This window comes from Sapajus apella, unplaced genomic scaffold (assembly GCF_009761245.1).
Source record: "Sapajus apella isolate SASKATOON/1434 unplaced genomic scaffold, GSC_monkey_1.0 scaffold122, whole genome shotgun sequence".
Classification (NCBI taxonomy): Eukaryota; Metazoa; Chordata; class Mammalia; order Primates; family Cebidae; genus Sapajus; species Sapajus apella.
Window position 1 is genome coordinate 7608690 of NW_022437062.1, and position 23220 is coordinate 7631909.

The window sequence follows — 23220 nt, forward strand, 5'->3', positions numbered from 1 at the left end:
GTGTAAGAAATATGATTTGTGGTGTCGGCAAACTTTAATATCAATGTCTAAATTTGTTGTATGTTTCTGTACGTGCAAATGTAGCACAGAGAAAAGAAGGCTGAAAGGATAATGTAACGCCGCTTTCTAAATAGTATTATATTCCTTTTTTCTGTTTATTTTTCTATAAGGTTAAGACTGAATCATTTTCTTTGGCTTATTTTTCTTTATCAATTGTTAACAGTAAAAAATAATACATTTTAAATAAAAGAATAAGTTGTTTTTGTTTTGTTTTGTTTTTGAGATGGAGTCTTGCTCTGTTTCCTAGGCTGGAGTGCAGTGGCGTGATCTCGGCTCACTGCAACGTCCATCTCCCAGGTTCAAGTCATTCTCCTGCCTCAGCCTCCCTAGTAGCTGGGATTACAGGCATGTGCCAACACACCCAATTAATTTTTTTAATTTTTAGTAGAGACAGGGTTTTCCCTTGTTGGCCAGGCTGGTCTCGAACTCCTGATCTCAGGTAATCCACTCACCTCGGCCTCCCAAAGTGCTGGGATTACAGGTGTGAGCCACTGCGCCCAGCCAATTTTCTTTTCTTGACACAAAAGAGGACAGTATGCTAACAGGACCGATAAATTAAAGCTTCTTAAGCCTTGCAACACACAAATTCTTAAGCTATGTAAAGGAGCATAAAATAATTGTAAAATTATAAAATTCATTCACCTAAACCATTCTAAGGTAGAATTTTTGTGTTATATACAGCTATATCATAGGATGTAGTACTTTCCTACCTCACTCCTATTCAGGCTCTTAAACTTCCCAACCTTTCCTGCTGTGAAATTCTAACCATCGTCCCATAGTTTCTAGTGGGAGAAATAGTCAAGCAATTATACAATATGTCAAGCACTGAAATATCCCTGAGGATTTATCTAAGAGCTCAGCAAAAACAAACAACAACTGCTCTTGAAGTTAAACTACGAAATAGTAGATAGCGGTTTAAAGCAAAGATAATTAGAGAGTCATTTTACAGAAAGTAACACCTTCTGGTCCAGTAGGACTTGCTCAGTTATCTCAGTAAGTGTTTCTCTACATTTTGATCAATGTGTAAAACTTATTTCCATAACTACTACAACAGTGTTCCAAAAAAATGCTTTTCACTAACCCTATCATGTGACCCAGTGTACAGCAGGTAGAGTTTATCACAAAGAAAAAAAAAAAACCCATAGTTTAATGTTTAAACCAGATTCAAAGAAAGATTACATAGTTCCATAAATGTGAAATTCCTTTTCTAGGTATATTTGGCTGAGAATTGGAAAGAGGGACTGACAAGGGCAACAAAGACTTGCAGTCAAAAACTAACAAGGTAAATGGTATGTTAATCTGTACTTTTTATAAAGTATGAGAAACTATTATATGGGTAGAGCAATGATACTTTCTGTTGACCTGACTAGTTTCGTTGTGCACCCATTTAATCCCATTTCATCTTATCGAAGGTTACCATGTTGAAAGAATTATCAGTTAAATGGGGCATGGACTCGGGGAGGAAGTGAACACTGCAAGAAGAATAAAGAGAAACAGAGGTAAATACAGGCAGTGGTACTTACGCACGGTCCAGCAAAAGGATGTCCCATCAGGTTACCAGGATTGTCTAGTACACTTGTTAGGTTTATTCCTATTAAGAAAATACATTTACTGGATGGGCATGGTGGCTCATGCCTGTAATGCCAGCACTTTGGGAGACTGAGACGGGCAGATCACAAGATAAGGGGTTTGAGACCAGCCTGGCCAACATAGTGAAACCCTGTCTCTACTAAAAATAAAATAAATAAATAAATTTTTAAAAAAAGGCAAGACTTTGTCTCAAAAAAAAAAAAAAAAAAAATAAATTTACCAAATTAACAGAGCCGGATATTATTATTTTATTTTTTTTATTTTTTTTAATTTTTTTTTTTTTGAGACAGAGTTTCGCTTTTTTTGTTACCCAGGCTGGAGTGCAATGGCGCAATCTCGGCTCACCGCAACCTCCGCCTCCTGGGTTCAAGAGGTTCTCCTGCCTCAGCCTCCCGAGTAGCTGGGACTACAGGCATGCACCACTATGCCCAGCTAATTTTTGTATTATTTTTAGTAGAGACGGGGTTTCACCATGTTGACCAGGATGGTCTCGATCTCTTGACCTCATGATCCACCCGTCTCAGCCTCCCAAAGTGCTGGGATTATAGGCGTGAGCCACCGCGCCCAGCTGATACTATTAAATATTAAGTCCCCTCATCCTGATTCCATACTCAGAACAACTCAAAGTTGTTATCTCAACGTTTAGTATTTCCTGAATGATGATTCATCACACCACTTTCTCTTAATTCAGTCTTCCACAGAAATCTGACTTGAGAAATGTCAAACTTGGGAAAGCAGATCAAGCATGAAAATAAAGACAGATGTCTGGAGATTCTGTGGGTACAAACTAAAATATATCATTTCAGTCAATTTAGATCAAACTGAATTCCAACTCTCTTATGACTGAGATACCTTGAAATAAAAATTACAAAAGAGATGCCAAGTAGGAATTAGCTTTCCTACTACATCTCCCTCAGTTTTTTTTTTTTTTTTTTTTTGAGGATGTCTTGCTCTGTTGCTAGGCTGGAGTGCAGTAGTGCAATCTCGCCTCACTGCAACCTCCACCTCCTAGGTTCAAGCGATTCCCCTGCCTTCACCTGCTGAGTAGCTGGGACTACAGATGCACACCACCACGCCCAGCTAATTTTTGTATTTTAGTAGAGAAGGGTTTCACCATGTTGGCCAGGATGGTCTCGATTTCCTGACCTGATGATCTGTCTGCCTCAGCTTCCCAAAGTGCTGGGATTACAGCCATGAGCCACAGCGCCTGGACTCTTCCTCAGTTTTAATCAAGTCCACTGAGTATACTACATTAGGGAACTGGAACTAATAACGGGAAAATAAAGTTAGAGAACTAGGTAGATGTTTACCACCATGCATAGTTGCAAACCTATAGGCTTTTTAAAAAACCTAACTATGCCTTATACTGTAAAGTGGGGAGAAAAAAGTAAGGTAGCAAAACACTATATTACCACTTAGGTTAAAAAGTGTGAGTCTGTGAGGGAATACTGTATATTCACTAAACATTGTTTGAAGGATACAAGAGAAACTGAGGACAAAGGTCACTTCTACTGAGAGGATATGTGTGGCTGGGGGTGAGGGGTGAAGTGAGAAGACTTTCCTTTTGGGCCTTTTGAATTTTGTATATTGTGTAAGTATATTTTAACTTAATTATAATGTATTAGTAATAACATAGACATATTTTCTTAAATGGCTGTATACACACCTGAATCTCTGGGAAGACTCAGGGCTTCTTAGGCCCAGAAATAGATGATTATAATTATTCTAACATGTTTTGGTGAATTTGTCAAATTCCAATTCACTTTCCTGTTAGAATAACCCAGTATTTCTGGAAATATTCAACAGGGAGGAAAAAATACTCGATTCCGTTTTTTCTTCTTGGACTCAGAAACAGAAAAATATGTGTAATCGGCTCTCTATATCTGTGGGTTCTGCATCTGTGGATTCAACCAATTCCCAATCAAAAATCTTTAGAAAAAAGTACATCTGTACTGAATATGTAGACTTATTTTTCTTGTCACTATTCCCCCAATAATACAATAAAACAACTATTTACATAGCATTTACATTGTACTAGATATTACAAATAATTTAGAAATTATTTAAGGTATATGGGAGGATGTGCAAAGATTACGTGGAAATACTAAACCATTTGCTATCAGGGATTTGAGCATCCTTGGATTTTTGTGTCATTGGGAGGTCCTGGAACCAATCGCCCATAGATAACGAAGGATGACTGTATACATACATAAAACATTGTCACTTTAAGGATCATTTTTGACCCTTGTTTGCCTACTAAAGGTATTTCTGATACTCTCAAAACAGACAGACTCTCTATATATGAAAGGATATGCCAATAAAATAGTATTCAACTCCCAAAAAGATGAGCTAATATAAACTAATTCTAAAACTCTATCTTCATGATTTGGATTAATGTTACTACCCTATGACACTTGTGCCTAATTTCTACAGTACCAGAGGTCAACAGGGTTAAGTATACCCTAAGCCTTGGGAGAAAGGGTAGATCATCCTTTAAGAATTAAATAAAGAAATCAACAAAAATGATGCTAGAGACATTCAAAATCCTTTTGTAACAATGGTTCTTAAGCTTTTCTTATGTTCCAAAACTTGTGAGAAATGTACTGTATCCCTATCAGTTATAGTGGCTGGTCACCATAACATCTCCTGAGCTGAAATCAGAACGTGTATTAAGGTTTGAAAATGCCTCCTTTCTCTTAGGGAACACTTTTTTCTCCAACAGAGGAATCATATGCAGGCTCAAGAAAATATGACTCCTAGGTCCAAGACTTAACTGTAACAAAAATTAACATATTAACTTTCATTAAAAAAGAAAAATCTCTCATGTTTCACCTAAACTCTGTATTCAAATCTCCAACTGCCTACTAGTCAACTCCACATGGATATCTAACAGTCATCTATCTTTGAACTTAACATATTAAAAATGGAACCCTTAATATGCCCCCTTTCAAATCTGCTCCTCCCAACAGTCGCAAAGTCAGTAAACAGAAGCATCATCCTCCTGATTTCTCAAGCCTGAAATAAAGGATTCATCCATGATTTCTTTTTTTCTTAATAACCTACATCCAATTCATTGACTTTGCCTTTCTAATATATTCCCAAACTGTCCATTTCTTTCCATTTCCATTACCACCATTCTATAGCAAACCACCAACTGCTTTAGACTATAATATCTTCCTAAATGCTCCAGCCACACTGGCCTTCTGTCCTTCAACATTTCAAACTTATTTCCATTTTGTGGCTGAGCCATTCTTTCTGCTTAAAATATTCCTCCCATGTGCACTCACCACTCAGTCAAGAATAACCCCACCCTCACTTCATAGCATGAAGTGCTATACTGCTATGAAGTACCTTGTATTTTTCTCAATAGCAGTACCCTGTAACTTTTTCCCCCAGCGCATTTATCACCACCTGGAAATTCACTTATGCACTTATTGTCCATGACCTGTCACTCACTAGACTATGAGCTCCATGAGAGAAGGAACTATGTTCATTGTACCTAGAATAGACACACCTATTCTTTTTTTTTTAAATTATTTATTTATTTTTTTTAGATGGAGTCTTGCTCTGTCGCCAGGCTGGAGTGCAGTGGCGCAATCTCGGCTCACAGCAACCTCTGCCTCCCAGGTTCAAGCGATTCCATGAGTAGCTGGGACTACAGGTGTGTGCCACCACATCCCCTTCATTTTTTGTATTTTAGTAGAGATGGGGTTTCACCATACTGGCCAGGATGGTCTCCATCTCCTGACCTTGTGATCTGCCTGCCTCGGCCTCCCAAAGTGCTGGGATTACAGGCTTCAGCCACCACGCATGGCCTGGTATCTATTAATAATGGATGCTAATAGCTGATGAACGAAGGAGCATATCTAAAGAGAAACTGTGTCAACTACACAGTGAATCCATAGAAGTAAAACAAAATGGTCAGCCAGGAGAGGAAACAAAATACTCAAAGATGTAAATGTGAGAGTGCCCAACCGTGGCCAGCATTAAAACTGCACCATGACATTCCAGCTCTCCTCTTAGACAAGATAGGTTTATGCTTCCCTATCATCTTGAAGTCAGGCACGGTCATGTGACTTGCTCTGGCCAATGAATTATAAAAGAAGCCATTAAGAGCCAGTGTGTGTGATTCACTCCCATTACTAACCAGCAACAGGTAACCAACAACAGTCCAGAAAGTTAAGGCTCTCCTGTCCACAATGCTGAACAAGGAAAACTAGGAGCACAGACCCAGAAAGGTCACGTGTAACATGAACTGAGGAAGAAGAAACCTCTGAAATAAGCCACTGAGATTTGGGTGCTGTTTGTTACTGCAAAACCACCTATTCCATCCAGACTGATGAAATTCTGTGCTGTGGCACAGAATGATTCAGTGAGTCCCACTGAGTGGTTATATGTGATGTAAACTGATGTCACTAGATACACATATTTAATTTCCTTCTGAATACAATTGTCCCTCAGTGTCTGAGTAGGACTGGTTCTAGGACCACCTCAGTTACCAAAATTTGTGGATATTCATGTCCCCTAGTCAGTGTTCCGTATTCATGGCTTCCACATAGAGAACCCTGGAAGCTGAGGGCAGAGTGTATTACCTAGTTTCCAACGGGTCTGTCAACAAGGAGAGAAAAAACTGTTTATCTGGAATTTTAAGGAATTCTTGTCTCTAATGCTATTTTTCACTAAATAGATAATTCACTCAAATAAGGAAAGCCACCCTATACAGGCTTAATAAACCATCTGCCAGACTTTCTTCATCTGAAAAGATACTTTCTAGGCAAGAATAACTGCTTTTTGTTTCCTTATTTTTGATACCAACTATTCAATAATTAAGTAACTATTGAGTCCAGGCCACTGTAAGGGAAAATAATAGAAAGGTACGTTGGCTAAAATGCAGATGTCTCTGATTGCTAACTAGGTCAGGAATTTGGACTTTATCTTGTAGACAAATAGACTTACTGAGAAACTCTGTATATGAATTATATGATGAAAAAATATTCTTGATTATTATTTATATGGCAGTTCTGGAATTAGGATGACTGGAACAGGAAGGTGAAGAGTGCCAACTTTTTTTTTTTTTTTGAGACGGAGTTTCGCTCTTGTTACCCAGGCTGGAGTGCAATGGCGCGATCTCGGCTCACCGCAACCTCCGTCTCCTGGGTTCAGGCAATTCTCCTGCCTCAGCCTCCTGAGTAGCTGGGATTACAGGCACACGCCACCATGCCCAGCTAATGTTTTGTATTTTTAGTAGAGACGGGGTTTCACCATGTTGACCAGGATGGTCTCGATCTCTTGACCTCGTGATCCACCCGCCTCGGCCTCCCAAAGTGCTGGGATTACAGGCTTGAGCCACTGCGCCCGGCCCGAGTGCCAACTTTTAACTGCTGTGCCATGAATCCTCCATGGATGAAGGCCCAAATTTTAATCAATATATAGAATTCATTTTTGCTATAAAAATAAATGTACTGTTATTGGTTATATTAAATGGCACAGGGAATGGCTAGGACATAGGTTTTTGCAAATAAGAGTAAAATGCATACTGAACTAAGCTGGTATGTAAGCATCTAGTGATGGCCAAAACCGTACTCTGTGAGTTTCAGGGGCAGCCAGGGCAGTAATCACTTAGTATTTCTAAAAGGCAAGTGAACAGATGCTTTCTACTGCTAGGTGGTATTTTTATATTGTAGAAATAATGGGTTGTACTTGGATTGGTTTGTATTTTGAATTCCTTCAAGGTACTCAGAGCATCTGTGCAGTATTCCAACAAGCTTGTCTTTCCCCAACAACCCATTTCTTCATTTCTTCACTCATTCAACAAATATAAAGTGCATGTTACAGGCTAATTACTGTTCTAGTCACTAGGGAAACATCAGTGGACAAAACAAAAATCCCTGCTGTACTGAAGCTTATATTCCTCTTTTTTTTTTTTTTTTTTTTTTTTTTTTTTTTTTTGAGACCGAGTTTCGCTCTTGTTGCCCAGGCTGGAGTGCAATGGTGCGATCTCGGCTCACTACAATCTCTGCTTCACAAGTTCAAGCCTTCTTCAGTCTCAGCTTCCTGAGCAGCTGGGATTTACAGGCACCTGCCACTACGCCCGGCTGATTTTTGGTATTTTTCGTAGATACGGCATTTCACCATGTTGGTCAGGCTGGTCTCGAACTCTTGACCTCAGGTGATCCGTCTGCCTCCACTTCCCAAAGTGCTGGAATTACAGGCATGAGCCACTGTGCCCAGTCTGAAGGTTATATTCTATTGGCATTTAAATTCCATCCTAAGATTTCTTCCTCAATGCTATCTTGTGGAAGTAGGTTTTAAAAATGCCTTTAGCCGGGTACGGTGGCTCACGCCTGTAATCCCAGCACTTTGGGAGGCTGAGGCGGGCGGATCACCTGAAGTCAAGAGTTTGAGACCAGCCTGACCAATATGGTGAAAGCCCATCTTCAAAAAAAAAAAAAAATGTCTTTAGAAGAAATAATCTATGATTAATCACACTAAGATGTAAAAGACTATCCAGAGGCCTCATCCCCACAGGTCTCCCTCCTTCCCAGGTAACTCTCCTCAAAAAGTAACTATTTTATAGATTCTCAGAGTTATAAAGGACCTTGGAGATAATTTCAGATGAGATTAAGTGACTTGCCCGCCAACACTCAGTTATTAATAGGCTTAGAGCAGTGACTTACAGTAATAGTGCCTTTCCCATTATAACATCAAGCTGTACATATACTAGTGAGCAGATGAGATGCTAGAACCAGCATCTCATGATTCATACATAGGTGGTAGGTTTCTGGGTGATTTGCTCAAGACACAAAAAATTTCAGACAGTATATAAAACTGAAGGAGAGAGGGGTGGTTACAGGAAGCCAAAAAGGGAGTCCTTTCAGAATACCTTTTCTCTCATTTCTACCCTCATCATGCCCCAAGAACAAGAATGGTAAATTTAATGCAAAAGTCTCTAAAGTTACAGGGTATTAAGCTGATAGTGAAAAAATAATTACAGATGAGGAAAAAATAGTAAACACAGCATTTGAACCTGGCAAAGAAAAGTCAAATTATACCCTGTACAATTTAAAAAAGTGTATGCTCCAGTAAAAGTACCATTTGTATTAGGTTTAAGGTGTTTAATAAAAAAAAAAAATTTACATTCCTAAATACATTTTTCACAAAGCACAAAATTAACCAATATAGATCAACAAGTATAATGATTGTGAAAATATGAATATAATATTGACTAGGGTAATGTTATGATGCATCTTGTTAACTAAAGAAGAATTTTTTTTTTTTTTCCTGAGACAAGGTCTTGCTCTGTCACTCAGGCTGGAGTGCAGTGAGATGATCGTGGATCACTGCAGCCTCCAACTTTTGGACTCAAGGAATCCTTCCATTTCAGCCTCCCAGGGAGTTGGGACTACAGCCACATGCCACTACACTTGCCTAATTTTAAAATGTTTTGTAGAGATGGGGTCTTGCTATGTTGCCCAGGCTGGTCTCAAGCTTCTGGGCTCAAGCTTTTCTCCTACCATTGGCCTCCCAAAGTGCTAGGATTACAGGTGTGAGCCACTGTGCCTGATCTAGACAGGAATTTTTAAAGATAATTCCTACTCCCTTGATAAAAGAGTTCTGCTCACCTCTTCCTTGTAAAACTGTAGCAATCTGGCTGGGCGAGGTACCTTATGCCTGTAATCCCAGCACTCTGGGATGCAGAGGTAGGCAGATTATCTGATGTCAGGAGTTCAAGACCAGCCTGACCAACATCGTGAAACCCCATCTCTACTAAAAATACAAAATTAGCCAAGTATGGTGGCACATGCCTGTAAACCCAGCTACTTGGGAGGCTGAGGCAGGAGAATCGCTTGAATCCAGAGGGCGGAGGTTGCAGTGAGCTGAGGTCACGCCACTGCCCTCTAGCCTGTGCAACAAGAATGAAACTCTGTCTCAAAAAAGAACAAAAAACAAAAAAACTGTAGCAATCTAATACATTAAAAAAAAAAAAATGAATCCTTTAATCTTTCAAAGTGAAGATTCATGACCAAATTTAAGCCTTATTTAGTACTTTTTTTTTTTTTTGACACGGAGTTTTGCTCTTGTTGCCCAGGCTGAAGTACAATGGCGTGATTTTGGCTCACCGCAACCTTGGCCTCCCGGGTTCAAGTGATTCTCCTGCCTCAGCCTCCCAAGTAGGTGGAATTACAGGCATGCGCCACCATGCCTGGCTAATTTTGTATTTTTAGTACAGATGAGGTTTCTCCATGTTGGTCAGTCTGGTCTCAAACTCCCAACCTCAGGTGATCTGCCCACCCCGGCCAGCCTCCCAAAGTGCTGGGATTACACGCATGAGCCACCGAGCCCGGCGCCTTATTTAGTATTCTAATAGAAAAAAATATTTTGAAAAATCTTTCCAAAAAAGGGGAGAGGAGGCGGCTTGCTAAGAAAGAATTGAGGCCAGGCAGGATGGCTCACACCTGTAATACCAGCACTTTGGAAGGCTGAGGTGGGCGGATCATCTGAGGTTAGGAGTTCAAGACCAGCCTGGCCAATATGGTGAGACCCTGTCTCTACTAAAAGTACAAAAATTAGCCAGGTGAGGTGACGGGTGCCTATAATCCCAGCTACTCATCGGGAGGCTAAGGCGGGAGAATTGCCTGAGCCTGGGAGGTGGAGGCTGCAGTGAGCAGAGATTGCACCACTGCACTCTAGCCTGGGTGACAGTGTGAGACCTTGTCTCAAAAAAAAAGAAAGAAAGCAAGAAAAAAATCAAGGAAGATAAATTTTAGGAGTTTTAGGAAGAATATAAATGAGAGACAGCAAGAGTCTTCATTCAAACCTCATTATGTGTCTGTGAATAGCAGTTTACAAAAAAAACTATCATGAGAATCCCAACTTATTTCAGCGGTTCCACCATTCTTTCGCCTCCCAGATAAAAAAACCTTGGAGACACCATAGACTTTTACCTCCACTGTTTTTAGTAATCAATTATTGGCTGGGTACGGTGGCTCACACTTGTAATCTCAGCACTTTGGGAGGCCGAGGCAGGCAGATCACGAGGTCAAGAGATCGAGACCATCCTGGCCAACATGGTGAAACTGCATCTCTAACTAAAAATACAAAAATTATCCCAGCACTTTTGGAGGCTGAGGTGGGTTGATCAGGAGGTCAAGAGATCGAGACCATCCTGGCCAACGTGGTGAAATTCCATCTCTACTAAAAATACAAAAAAATTAGCTGGACATGGTGGTGCATGCCTGTAGTTCCAGCTACTCGGGAGGTTGAGGCAGGAGAATTGCTTGAACCCGGGAGGTGGAGGTTGCAGTAAGCCTAGGTCGCACCACTGCACTCCAGCCTGACGCCCGGTGATGGGGTGAGACTCTGTCTCAAAAAAAAAAAAAAAAAATTAGCTGGGTGTGGTGGCATATGCCTGTAATCCCAGCTACTCAGGAGGCTGAGGCAGGAGAATTGCTTGAACCTGGGAGGCAGAGGTTGCAGTGAGCAGAGATTTCGCCATTGCACTCCATCGTGGGTGACAGGGCAAGGCTCCGTCTCAAAAAAAAAAAAAAATCAATTATTATGTTCCAATATTTCTCCCTTCAAAATGTCTCTTTGGAATACAAAGCAAAATTCCCAATTTCAAAAGAACACACACAAAAAATACTATTACCATTAAAAAGAGCATTTTTTTCTCATTATCTGTGTAAATAAAGCAAAAAAAATTTTTAAAGAATGGAAAATATACATGATGTGCTGAGTCAAAAAAATCTCACAGGGAGAAAAGGGCATAATTCCAGTTTTATAAAAATAGTTATCAGCATAAAAAAAGACTTGAAAGAAATCATCACATTAAAATATTAACAGGTCAAGCATGGTGACTCATGCCTGTAATCTCTGCACTTTGGGAGGCCAGAGTGGGTGGATCACCTGAGGTCAGGAGTTCGAGACCAGCCCGGCCTACATGGCGAAACCCCATCTCTAATAAAAATACAAAAATTAGCTGGGCTTGGTGGTGTACGCCTGTAGTCCCAGCTACTTGGGAGGCTAAGGCAGGAGAATCACCTGAACCCGAGAGGCAGAGGTTGCATTAAGCAAAGATTGTGTCAGTGCACTCTAGCCTGTAACCTCCACCTCCCAGGTTCAAGTGATTCTTGTGTCTCAGCCACCTGCGTTAGCTGGGATTTCAGGTGCATGCCACCATGCCCAGCTAACTTTTGTATTTTTAGTAGAGATGAGGTTTCGGCATGTTGGCCAGGCTGGTCTTGAGCTCCTGACTTCAAGTGATCTGGTCAGGCTGGTCTTGAACTCTTGACCTACAGTAATCCGCCCACCTCAGCCTCCCAAAGTTCTGGGATTACAGGCATGAGCCACCTCGCCCAGCCCATCAACCCTTATTTACTTATTTACAGATGGGGTCTTGGTGCTGCATTGAAGTGCAGTGGCAAAATCTCAGCTCACTGTAGCCTCAATCTCTTGAACTTAAGTGATCCTCCCGCCCCAGCCTCCCAAGTAGCTGGGACTACAGGTACATGCCATCATGCCTGGCAAAATATTGTAGGTTTTTTGTAGAGATGTGGTCTTGCTATGTTGCTTAGGCTGCTCTCAAACTCCTGGCTTCCAGGATCCTCCTGTACTGGCCTCCCAAAGTGTTGGGATTACCAACCGTGCCTAGTCCCCATAATCTACCCTTGTATTCAGTGCCCTACGTAAATCCTGCAACTGTTGGTTCTTCGCAGCAGCTTTACTCAGTTCAGTTCTGCATTTATCCATTGTACTAATGAAGAGTGTCATATACACTCTGTTGTCTAATCTCATATCCCAAACTAGATTAATCTCCCTGTGGTTGGGTGCCCTGGCATATTTCTTATTTTATTAAATTATATTATTTTTTATTTCAGTAGGTTTTTGGGGATCAGGTAGTGTTTGGGCACATGAAACAATTCTTCAGTGGTGATTTCTGAGGTTCTGGTGCATCCATTACCCAAGCAGTGAACACTGTACCCAAAATAAAGTCTTTTATCCCTCATCCCACTCCCACCCTCTTTCTACCAATTCCCCAAAGTCCACAGTGTCATTCTTGCGGCACATTTCTTTTGTATAGCCAATTGGGTCTACTACCCTTTTGGGCATACAAGCAATCAAAAGCTTTGTAACTGACTAATGGCATTTAAAAGCTCTGCTATAAGTAAGTGTAAGCTGCTGATTTCTTATGAAGTCATTTTGCTTTTGAACTTTATTCCTTGTAAAGGAGCTATTAGTTAACTATAACCATTTCAAGTACAGAATAACCACTCAGTAAGTTTTAGGGATGATTTAACACATAGTTTTTTTATTTTTAAGTAATACATAAGTTGCTGAAACTAACACTTCCAAAACTTTCAGCAAAGGACAAAAAGAAATTCAAAATACAAATCAGAACACACACATAAAACTTATTAACTTCATTTATCTTAAAATAGCCATGTTGCTCAGGCACAAACCTTAAGTATAATCAACAAGAGCAGAAAAAGTAAATGAATGGTGTGTGAATGAATGTATGTGTACACAAAAGCACACTCGGGTCTCCAAAGTTGAAGTACATGATATGAAAGCGCTTTGTAAACTAAAAGGAGCCACAGAAAAAGGACGTAGTAGGGCAGCAGAGTTAAAAGCATGGAGCCAGCCTGCTTGGGTGTTAATTATATTAGCTCTGTAACCCTATACGGTACAAGTTACAATACTAAAATTCCCTGTGCTTTAGTTTCCTGTCAAAATGGGGATAACAGTATCTGTCCCAAAGCAAAGCTCTTAATACAGTGCCTAGTGCATAGAAAGCACAAAATAAATATTGCCCATCATTATTATCACACTGGCTAATATTCTTATTGGCTAATATTAGTTATTAGCCAAAGAAAAGCCTCAATGGATGATGTTTCAATTCAAGTCTGTAGCTGGTTATCCAAAGAAACTCCAAAAAACCAGCAGGTGTCAGCTATTAGGTGGACTAGTTTCTCATAATTCTCCAAAGTGCTGAACTGATGATTATTAAAGAACTAATTTCTCTTACTTTTTTTTTAAATTAGCAAACAAACTGACCTAGGTACCTCTGTTCTCAAGGAACTTCATAAGCCACAAGAAAACAAACCAGCTCTTTGTTATCTCCACATTTAAGCAATTTAAGAGCGTAGTAAAAGCCTAGATACTGTTACAGAACGACTTTTCAGAAAAATACAATAAGGTTTTTAAAGTTGTAACCAGCAATTCTTATGCAGTTATGTCAAGTTTTTGTCCCGCGAAACAAAAGCTCATCTGTCAGGAATCCGAGAACCCGTCAGAAAATAAGGAAATGCCTGGGCCGGGCCTAGGCGCTGTGCGCAAAACCTGTCCTTAAAACAGTTCGCCCCACACTCGTTCTGTCCTTCCCCTTCTCCGGGTGCAGCTGTCGACTCCACCCGAATATAAATAAGTGACAGCAGGTTGCGTCCACGCCTCTCCCGGGCCAGGCCCCTGAAGCCCCTCGGAAGCCCCCCGCCCCAGCCACCCGACCGTCCCCGCCGCGGCCGGCAGAGGGACTCCGCCCCAGCCTTGCCGCCCCGCCCCACGACCCTGGCAGAGCCGCCGCGAGCCCGGCCGAGCAGAGGCCGCCGCGGGGCCTGTAGGTGGGCCCCGGGCGCGGTCAAGCCCGGCTGGAGAAGCCCTGCCAGGGCAGGGGAGCTGCGGGCGCGGGGCTCGCCCCGGCTCGGCAGCAACTTACCGGCGCCTCATGGTACCGCAGTGGCTCAGTCCAGCCCGGGCGCTGCACATCCGTGCCCGGCCGCCTAGAGTGTCCCTCGGCTTCTGGGCCGAGTCCCACTCAGGGCCATTCAAAAGCGGCCGCGCGCGAGGCCCGCCGGGATAGCTGGCGCTGTGGCCGTCTGGCGGGCTCCGCCCAACGTTGGCTCCGCCCCTCTGGGGGTCGCGAAGCGCCGGAGGGAAAAAGACGTGTGGCTACAGTGCCTCCTGGTGGCCAGAGCTACGCAGGGCAGCCTAGTTATCGCGCGACAAGTAATATTGCGATAGGAACTGCAGCTGGGTAAAAGTCAACGAATGACGGACCCTGCACTGGGGACAACTTAGCGGGGCAGACCTTGCCTTAGTGGTTTACCAGGAGGTGCAAACAATTTCCTATAAAGTTATGGTTCCGGGAGATTTATTCATTCACACCTATTTAAATACACTAAGGGTCTGGGCACATTGGCTCACACCTGTAATCCCAGCACTTTGGGAGGCCAAATCAGGAGGTTCGCTTGAGCCTCGGAGTTCAAGACCAGGCTGGACGACATGGTGACAACTGCCCCTGAGCCCCCCACCTCCGCCCTCTGTCTTTATAAAAATAAAAATGATAATAAACACACTAAGGCATAGTTTCTAAAAGCATGGAGTGTGGAACTGTGACCTTGAGCAAGTCACATAAACTCCTAAGTGCTTTGCTTTCCCCTTCTGTAAAGTGGGGATAATAACAATAGTATCTGTGTCTTAGTGTTCTGAAGATTAAATGAATTAATACATATAAAATGCTTAGAGGAGTGCCGGCATATGGTAAGCACTACATGTTTGTTAGTCATCATTTCTTCAGTTCCTGTTATGTACCAAACTTTGTGCTAAACTCTTAAGAACACAAGCAATGTACACGATGCAGAACCTGTCCTCAGGAAGCCGGTTCAGTCTTCCTGGGATGAGGAACACTAAATTAGATTATGACGTTACGGTTGGGTCTCTTGATAATTAACTTTTAATTACTGAGGGCAATTGTTTTCATTAGAACCAGGCTGCTCACCTTCATAGATAAGCCACTGGTCTAGGTTAGCCAAGCTGTGACAGGAGCAAGTTTGCCTATGGTGGTCCTCTCACCCCTTACAGAAGCCAACCAAGCAGGGCATTTGATGGAACACTTCCTCACCACAAGACTACATCCCTCGCTTGCTTTTTCAGGCACTCATTTCGGAACTCTACAAGGCTTGCCTAGGGAGCAGGCTGCTTAAGTCCAGTTTAGCAGTATTTTTGAAGGCCCGCCATGTGCCAGGAAAATTTTGCCTGGTGCTGGAAATGGCCTCAAGCAGCTCACAATGGCTTGGAGAAACAGGAAAAGAGACCATTCCAATACACTGCAGTGATAAAAGGTATCTCCTAAATGCTGTGGGAGTTCCGAGCAGTCGGAAGCCTGTCGGATAAACTGGTCAGAACTAAGATGTCATCAGGTTGTTATAACCTTATGTGTTTTTCCTCCCTAGTAACAGAGTCCTTACTTAGTAAAAAATTAATAATAAGTAATGGTGAAAACTGAGGCAGGGCTTTTGGGCTGTGGGAAAATAGCTTTAGGATATTTTGCATAAGCAACACCTTTGAGAGCTTCTCGACTGCACCAAGCATAAGCAGGCACATGCCTATGTGTGGGGCCACATCTGTTAGCAGGTGGTACTGTTGAGAGAGTCCAGCTAGGTGACTAAACGAAGCTGGAGCCCTTGTTTCCATGGATGTACAATGAGGAGTATTTCCTGAATATGACTTCCACTAAGTAGGTGTGTTGTTTTAAAGAAAATAAAAACTCAACACACATGGGTGAAGTTACTTTCTTTCAAGTCATTTCTTCATCATCATAAACAGGAATTTCTTGATGACCCACTATGCAAAAGACACTGTGCTGGTCTCTCATCGGAAGAAGAGGGTAAAAAGAGTGTACCGTATGATCCTTATCCTCAAGGGAGGCTAAATGAAGAGGTAACACAAATAATGCAGTCCTGAAACTCAGGGAATCTGCTGTGTTAACACAGAAGAACCTCAGCTAACACAACAGAGGCCAGAGGAGAACCTCAATATTCTCATTTCTGGAGCTTGTTGGGGCACAGGATCTCAGGCAGGTTAATATCCAGGGCCAAGTTATAAAGCTTATGGCAGTGATGGGCAGCCCAGGCCTCCACATCTCATAATTTAACATAAAAATAAGGAAAACTGCCTTTGCATTTTGCTACTTTTGGAATATATGCAAATACTACATTTTAGTGATGAAAATGCAGGGCAAATTTCTTCATTGATAGTTTTCCTATCAATAAAGTTGAATTTTTCCCCATTGGGGCTCAATAGACTTTGCTTTCTTAAAAAAAAAAGTACAGCCCATACATTAAAAAACACCCCTACATCAGTGCTTGTATACAAAAAGGTGGTGCACTGATAGCCTTCACAGTGGGCAATCTCCAAGGCAGTCGACTCCTCTGGCCATTCCTTCATTCCTTCCTTCTGAAGAGAACAAGCAGCTAAGTTAGCCTTCCTGCCTCACATGCCCCTCTCTTTGGGGTGCAGAATCATTCAAGGACAGTGTGTAGAGTGACCCACATGAGAAAAGGGCTGCCATGCAGTCCTGTTTACACTGCTTGATGGCAAGCAAGGGAGGGATGATGGAGCTGGGCCTGATAAGCTGGAAAGGATTTTGACAGACAGGGTGTTCCAGACAGAGAGGGGGAAATGCAAGGCAAGTTCTGGCACTGCAGTCTATTCTGATTTGAGTGGAGGGAAAGGTGCTTGGAAGTGTCACAGGAGTGAAGATTGAAAAGGTATGTAGGTACCTGATAGGTTGTGAAGACCTGGAATTATCAAGCAAAGGTGTTTGAAGGTAAAGGGGACAGCAAAGACAGTTGAGCAGGGGAATGGCTGAGTTATGTCAGTGCTTTAGGAGGATTGATCTGTTTGGGAGGCTAAGGCCAGGAGTTTGAGACCAGCTTGGGCAACATAGCAATACTTCATTTCTACAAAAATTTAAAAAAATAGGCATGGTGGCGCACACCTGTAGTCCTAGCTACCTGAGAGGCTGAGGTAGGAGGATCACTTGAGCCAAGGAGCTCAAGATTATTACAGTAAGCTATGATTACACCACTGCATTCCAGCAAGAGAGTAAGACCCTGTCTCTTAAGCACCAACAACAAGAAGGGCTGATTTGTCACCAGGCCGCTGGATGGCTAGGGGTAGGGAGGAGACTGATGGCAAGAACATTAGGTATAAAAGTGTAGTTCAGTCCAGGGTCCAAGGAGCCATAGCATTTACTGCACTCTGTATCATTCTCCTTGACTGAGACTGATGCTGAGCCCGACAGAGGACAATGCCTGAAGGGACCTAAAAGACAGCAACAGCTCATCGACTCCACAAGTAATGACATCCACTGCTCAGCCTCAGCACCTTTGGAAAATTCTAGGCAGTTGACTTTGGCAGTCAAAATAAGAAATCAATCCCTCTTTTTCTGCTCCTCCTTTCCCTACCTTCCTTTGCAGGCTGTGGAAGGAAGTAATGGCAGTAGGAAACATTTCAGATAAGGCAGGAGCAGTGGAAATGAACACATTCCACTCCCAGCTTACAAGATTTATGATTGTTTCAAACACCACCATAACACTGATGCCCCGCTTGGTGGCAGAAGCAGTAAGCAAACAACAACATAAGCAAAAACAAAACCCTGGTAGTGTTTTTTGCGGTGTCAAGTGTGGGTGGTGGGGAGGTGTTGAGTAATAGAGGATCCTATTTTTAAGATAGCTTGTTTCTGATACATCTACAGCCCTCTATTATAACTCTACAACTGAGGCCGGGCGCGGTGGCTCACGCCTGTAATCCCAGCACTTTGGGAGGCCGAGGCGGGTGGATCACGAGGTCAAGAGATCGAGACCATCCTGGTCAACACGGTGAAACCCCGTCTCTACTAAAAATACAAAAAATCAGCTGGGCATGGTGGCGCGTGTCTGTAGTCCCAGCTACTCAGGAGGCTGAGGCAGGAGAATTGCCTGAACCCAGGAGGCGGAGGTTGCGGTGAGCCGAGATCGCGCCATTGCACTCCAGCCTGGGTAAGGAGCCAAACCCCGTCTAAAAAAAAAAAAAAAAAAAAAAGAAAAGAAAAAAAAGAAAAAGATAACTCTACAACTGAGAAGCAGGTAAGCCAAAAACATTTATGAGTTGATAATATTTTATATTTATAGACTTAAATCTGAATCTCAAGAAACCATCTCTCTCCTCCTGCAAGTACATTTCCTGCAATTAGGCTACACTGCCACCAGATGGAAGGTGGTGGAGGCAGCATGTTATGTTTTGGAGCAAGGCTCATCTCTATCTAAAGCCTAGATTGCTGCCTTTGGGCCCTTTCTACACCATTTTTACCTTAATGTGCGATGGGAATAATAACACTGTCCTCTCAGGTGCTGTTGGGAAATGGGATGACCTACATAAAACATCTACAGCAATGCCTAGAGAAGTGATTGTGTCTCTCTCTGAAAAACACCTGCCCCCCCTAATTAACCTGTTTTAGTGATTTTTCCAAGATAAAGAAGAATACAGTATGGTCGACTGCTGCCTTGGAAAAGGAAAGTCCTGGAATTAGACTATCTGGGGGTCAGGGAAGGGGAGGGGGTTAAGTGTCAATCTTGGGGGTGGGGTCAGGAGGCAGGGGACAGACTCACTGTGATACCAGATGGCCTGGTAATCAGAACAGGATATTTGAAAAGTCTGGGCCGGGCGCGGTGGCTCAAGCCTGTAATCCCAGCACTTTGGGAGGCCGAGGGGGGTGGATCACGAGGTCAAGAGATTGAGACCATCCTGGTCAGCACGGTGAAACCCTGTCTCTACTAAAAATGCAAAAAATTAGCTGGGCATGGTGGCGCGTGCCTGTAATCCCAGCTACTCAGGAGGCTGAGGCAGGAGAATTGCCTGAACACAGGAGGCGGAGGTTGCAGTGAGCCGAGATCGCACCATTGCACTCCAGCCTGGTTAACAAGAGCGAAACTCCGTCCCCCCCCGCCCCCCAAAAAAAAGAAAAGTCTGATCATATGCAAAACAAATCCAATTATGTAGGCAGTTGCTAGTGGAGGTGGTGTGGGATGGGGAAGTGTTTGGTATAACCAGGACCCCATAAGAGGTGAAGTACAGAGGAGCTGCTGGCGAGCAGGCAGGCAGGAAATGAAGTGCACTAGCAGTTAGCAGGGCAACAATCATCAGAAGCAGAAAGTCCTTGGGAAGAAGACTTAAAAGGGCAAAGCTAAGAGGCTAGCTTCCTAGCCTCAAGAGACAGGAACACTAGAAAGATTACTAAGACATTTCTTGGAGCTGGACACAAAGGCAGAACCACTCTTGCAGGAACACAATTGAGTCTGAACCTAAACTGGCTTGAGTTACTTCCCCAAATTAGCTCTGTGTTCTTCAAAACATCAGTTCTAAAAGATGTTGATGGGTTCAAAAATGAAGAAAAAGAAGGTGGTTTCCTTGGCCACAGAATTTGGTAACTGCTGAAGTAAACAAATATTCCTTTACTGTAGCACTTCTCCATCTTTAAAATACTAACATTTGTTGACAATTTTTAAAGAAAGATACATGCAGTGTTACCTAAGCTTAGCTGAACGCTTAATCCTTTAAATGGGAGAACAGAAATATTATTTTTTTATAAAAATAAAAATTAAAAAAGCCTACAGCACCCGGTATTCCAAGGTGGTCTCCCATCCAAGTACTAACCAGGCCCGACCCTGCTTAGCTTCTGAGATCAGATGAGATTGGGCGTGTTCAGGGTGGTATGGCTGTAGACACAAATATTATTAAGAATTTTTTTTTTTTTTGGTATCCTTCTCTGCATTAAGAATTATTCTTATCTAAGACGAGTGTCAGGACTAGTCCAGGTCCTGGGGAATGGGGTGTGGCTCCAGCAGCAGGCTGGGAGGGGAGGAGTGTGGAAGCTGGATTAGGCATGGTGCCTCATGATCAGGGCAGGATGAAAGCAACAGGCCTGAAAACCCAGCAGAGCTACAAGAAACATTTTTTTTTTTTTTTTTTGAGACAGAGTCTTGCTCTTGTTACCCAGGCTGGAGTGCAATGGTGCGATCTCGGCTCACCGCAACCTCCGCCTCCTGGGTTCAGGCAATTCTCCTGCCTCAGCCTCCTGAGTAGCTGAGATTACAGGCACGTGCCACCATGCCCAGCTAATTTTTTGTATTTTTAGTAGAGACGGGGTGTCACCATGTTGACCAGGATGGTCTCGATCTCTTGACCTCGTGATCCACCCGCCTCGGCCTCCCAAAGTGCTGGGATTACAGGCTTGAGCCACCGTGCCCGGCCCAAGAAACATTTTTAAAAAATTAAAATAAAAATTTACTCATCCTTTTTCCTGTGCTTTTCTAAAAAGAATATGGCTCTTCGTCAACTAGCATGTTATAAAACAGTATACAGTATTAAGTCTAAATATTAATTTTTAAAGTCTGGAAACATCTAAATCAAAATGCTCATAAAAGGTTTTTGTGGCATGATAGGATTTGTTGGTTATCATCTTCGTTGCCTATTTGTATTTCTCATTTACATAATAAATATATTGCTTTTAAAGTTACTTTTTAAAATCACTTTATTAAAGAAACCAATCATTACAATTAGGAAATTAAGTAAAACTTTTCATGTAAATGTTTTAAAGTTTAGGAATTAATTCTGCAATTATGGCAGTATTTTACTTGTTATTATTTTATTATCATTTTCTCCTCAAGCTAACACAATACATCTGAACAGAGTCTCTTTTAGAAACAGTTGTATTTGTTTCTTAGGGTTGCTGTGACAAAATACCACAAACTGAATAGCTTAAACCAACAAAAGTATATTCTGTCAGTTCTGGATGTGAGAAGTCAAAAATCTAGCCTTCAGAAAAGGACCATGCGCCCTCTGAGGCTGCAGTGAAAATCTAGCCTTCAGAACAGGACCATGCGCCCCCTGAAGGCTGCAGTGAAAAATCCTTTGTCTCTTCTTCCTGGCTTCCTTGGCTTATGCCTGCATCATTCCAATCTCTGTCTCCATCCATCACATGGCCTTCTTCCCTATGTGTCTATGTGACCTCTCTTCATATAAGGATGCTAGTTATCAGATTTAGAATTCACTGTAATCCAGTATGACCTCATCTTAACCAATGTATCAGCAAAGACCTTAATTCCAAAGATCAGATTTGAGACTCTGGGTAGATATGAATTTCGGAGGAAATTATTCAAATCACTGAAAGCCTATAGAAATAATTAGTAAACCCTTAGAACTGTAAATTAGTATATTTTAGACAGCTATTTGAACCCATCAATAATTTAACTGTATAAACTGTGGGAAGCAATCCTAATTGTATCACTCTCCTACAGATATGTGTTGAAAACTACCCAAGGATGTTCACAGCAATATTTTTTGTAATGGTGAAAAATGGGAACAACCTGAACGTCTATCAATTTGGGACTAATTATATTATCTCACATCTACATTCTGTAGCCTTGAAAAAGAATAAAGTAGATCTGCATGATACACATGGAAGATATTCAAAATAGATTAAGTGAAAAAAGTAAGTCAATGGACAGTGTTTAGTACATTCCTATTTACCTAATAAGCAAATTAAACAATTCTACATTTATGTACATGTTTTATGGAATGGCTTTATTTGTCTTTCAAATACTAAAAGATACCTATTGTTCTCCAACTCTTCTGAATTTCATTTTATCCTTGTATTATTCTGATGGGTTGCCAGAACAAAATACTGGGTGCTTTAAACCAGTGGTCTCCAACATTTTTGGCACCAAGGACCAATTTTGTGGAAGACAATTTTTCCACAAATGGGAGTTGGGCAGGGGTGTGGTTTCAGGATGAAACTGTTTCATCTCAGATCATCAGGCATTAAGACATAAGGAACATACAACCTAGATCCCTCGCGTGCTCAGTTCATAATAGGGTTCGAGCTCCTAGGGGAATCTAATGCCCCCCTTGATCTCACAGGAGGCAGAGCTCAGGCAGTAATGCTCCCTGGCCTGCTGCTCATCTCCTGCTGTGTGGCCCAGTTGCTAACAAATCAAGGTTCAGTTCCCTGGTTCGGGTCACTTTTTCCCTGTGTTCTCACATTGTAGGGGTAAGGATGAGGGTAGGGAGGTGGCAGACAGCTCTTGGGTGTCTTATAAGGGCAATGCTATCATGAGAAATCCACCCACATTAACTCATTTAACTCTAATTACTTCCCAAAGGCCCTATCTCTAAACACCATCCCATAGAGGATTAGGATCATGCCATATGATTTCTGGGAAGACACAATCAGTCCATAACAATCCTCCTTTAAATGACACAGGTTATGACCGGGTGTGGTGGCTCACGCCTGTAATCCCAGCACTTTGGGAGGCTGAAGCAGGTGGATCACCTGAGGTCAGGAGTTCAAGACCAGCCGGGCCACCATGTAAAACCCTGTCTCTACTAAAAATACAAAAAATTAGCCGGGCATAGTGGCAGATGCCTGTAATCCCAGCTATTCAGGAGGCTGAGGCAGGAGAGTTGCTTGAACCTGGGAGGCGAAGGTTGCAGTGAGCCCAGATCAAGCCATTGCACTCCAGCCTGAGCAACAAGAGCAAAACCCCATCTCAAACAAAACAAATAAACAAACAAAAAAACCCCCCGCAGGTTACAAAACAATGCATTATATCTAAACTGATTGAAGCCTTTTAAAATTCACATAGGAAAAAATGTCCCAAAGAACCTTTTTTGGTGGTTCAGCCCACTTTCATGATAGCTGAAATTAATCACTGAAATGAATCCAGAGTAACTAAGCTTGGAGAGACCTGTTAG

General features: G+C 42.3%; 1 protein-coding gene and 1 non-coding gene across 2 annotated transcripts in view; both read right to left on the reverse strand.

Moving 5' to 3' along the window:
- KATNBL1 (katanin regulatory subunit B1 like 1) overlaps nt 1–14505 on the reverse strand; it is a 60269-nt gene extending 45764 nt beyond the window's left edge. Inside the window, exon 1 of the mRNA XM_032261261.1 lies at nt 14363–14505. The gene's annotated coding sequence lies outside the window, so the exon portion shown is untranslated. The remainder of the gene's footprint in view (nt 1–14362) is intronic.
- Nucleotides 14506–20072: 5567 nt separating this feature from the next.
- LOC116538814 lies at nt 20073–20191 on the reverse strand. Its single transcript, XR_004263788.1, has one exon. It is a non-coding gene; the product is annotated as a 5S ribosomal RNA (ribosomal RNA).
- Nucleotides 20192–23220: the final 3029 nt, after the last annotated feature.